The sequence below is a fragment of the Coenobita brevimanus genome, chromosome 65, assembly GCF_032717465.1.
Source record: "Coenobita brevimanus isolate Jiangsu-jjx chromosome 65, ASM3271746v2, whole genome shotgun sequence".
NCBI classification, from domain to species: Eukaryota; Metazoa; Arthropoda; class Malacostraca; order Decapoda; family Coenobitidae; genus Coenobita; species Coenobita brevimanus.
The window spans coordinates 818,445-820,944 of NC_137018.1; the positions used below are offsets into that span (position 1 = coordinate 818,445).

The following is a 2,500-nucleotide window of genomic DNA, read 5'->3' on the forward strand; positions in this document are numbered from 1 at the left end:
CCTTCACTCACCAAACAGTCCAACACTCTCTGCATCTCTTCTGGCCCATCACAAATCAAAACTATATCATCTGCATAATCTAAATCCAAAAGTTTCCTGTTCTCTCCCCAAAGTATACCTGCACCGGTTTCTGTTCCAACACGTTTCATAATGTAATCAATGACCAATATAAATAGTAAAGGCGATAGAACACCACCTTGAATTACTCCGGACTTGACTTCAAACGAATCACTCAGACAACCATCAACCATCACTTTACAAAATGTGTCCTCATGCATGTTCATAATGACCCTCACAAACTCCTCTGGTATTCCATAATGTCTCATGATCTTCCCCATAGACTCTCTCGAAACACTATCAAAAGCCTTTTCAAAATCAACAAAACAAAGACTTAACGGTACTCTCATTTCATTAACTTGCTGCATCAAATGCCCAACTATAAAGATCTGATCACTGCAACCACGTCCCTTTCTAAAACCAGCCTGTTCATCCCTCAGAATACCCTCAACCACCGACTCCAATCTATTTAACAACACTCTACTGAAAACTTTCAAAGCTATCGGTGACAAAGAGATTCCCCTCCAATTACCACAGTCACTCAGGTCTCCCTTCTTCGGAACTTTAACAATTACACCATTCTTCCAAACTGATGGTAGTAACCCCGTCACCCATATCTTATTGAATAGCTTGGTCAAGATCAATATTAATCTATCCCCCTCCACTTTAAACATTTCCGGAAATAAATCATCCTCCCCTGGTGCCTTATTATTCTTTAACTGTTTTACTGCTTTCTCCACTTCTGCAAGCCTCAACTCTCCTGTTTCTATATTTAAATCTTCCTGAGCAGACGGTATATCCTCTTCTGGTGGTATTGGTCTATTAAGAACCGTCTCAAAATGCTCTTTCCATCTATTTTTAATATCTCCATCTTTGGTCAATAAATTTCCTTCCCTGTCTCTAATTGGTATTTCCTTGCGTTTACCTGCATTACCACTCAGTTCTCTAATCGATTCATATGCTATTCTTTGACTCTCTCCATCATTTTTGTTTATTAGGATTTCAGTCTCTGCAACCTTTTCATCCACACATCTTCTTTTATCTCTCCTAGCTAACCTTCTTACTTCTGAATTCAAACTCCAGTACGCAGCTCTTGCTAATTCAATCTCTCGTTCATCAACGTATTGCATCTCACTCCTCAGTTTAGCCTCACCTCTCTTTTTTATCATATCCCACGATTCCTCTGATATCCATTTCTTTCTCCTGAATCTATGTCTCCTTCCAATCGTACATTCAGCAGTCTCATGCAAAACTTTGTTCACATCCTCCCACATCTCATCTACACTTCTCTCCCCCTCTTCCAACGTTTCCAACACCAAAAACCTATTTCTGCATTCTAATCTGAATTCCTCCTTTTCTTCTCCTTCCCTTCTAAGCTTAACAATATCGTATCTACGAACACCAGATTTTTCCTTCTTCTGATTTTTAAGTTTAAACCTTATTTTTCAGGGAAACCATTATTTGCTATGGGTTAACTTAACACTTTATTTTCCCCAATTCTGTATCTTTTAGTAATAACTAATAAAACACAAATAACGACGAGCTGTACTACTTAAAGTTCAGTTAATCACGGCCTGACCTGTCACGCTAACAATTTGCAATACAGGACGTCCATTAACCGTATTACTATGGCGACTACCAGATGATTTTATTCAGGCCAGGGAAAACCCTGTCCCACGGTGGATTACCTGTACCAGTATTATGTATACACATATTCGAAAAGAAAATTAAGAAAACTCAGTCACTGTTCACTTTGGCTCGCCTACTATCAGAATTAATAACAGGTACCGGTATTCAACATAAGAAATTTAAAGACAATTCAGTCTCATGAAACACAGTCCTATATTCGGTCTCTCTCTCTCTCTCTCTCTCTCTCTCTCTCTCTCTACTTCAGTAGAGATACATCCTGTGCCAGTACTTTAACACAGCTCTTATATTTTAATGATAACCTTGATAATCTGGACTCAAGAGCTAACTATATTCATTTAATTTCCAAAATGCTTTCGATAAGGACCTTCCATGGAATTTGTTAGGGATTCTGTTGATGCACAATTTGGAAACTACAGGTAATGCTGCCAACACTCAGCCACGGGAAGAAGTAAACAAGTATTGGCCGTGCTTGAGAGAATTTAACTGGTAACACTGCCATGAACAGATGCTACCGAAACATCAAATAATAACAAGCCTACTGTGTTTTTTTTTCTTCCCTACATATCTGTTAGCAATATTTGCTGTCAATATATAACCCTTTTGTGTTCCGAAGTTAGTTTGTACACTTCTTTCTTTGGCCAACTGCACCTACATCGACGGCTGAAAACAGTACTTTTCTTTTTACCCTTGAAGAAGGCATGCAGCTACCATTATCACCGGCAGAACGCCACTAAACTACTCCTTCCAATTCGTTCTACCGCCGAACAAAAGAGGCAATCATTCAAGACACCTA

The 2,500-nt window shown here is 38.9% G+C and overlaps 1 protein-coding gene across 1 annotated transcript in view; it reads right to left on the reverse strand.

The window, feature by feature from the left end:
* Atg1 (serine/threonine-protein kinase unc-51-like protein Atg1) overlaps positions 1–2,500 on the reverse strand; it is a 180,701-nt gene that overhangs the window by 107,687 nt on the left and 70,514 nt on the right. The window lies entirely within an intron of this gene.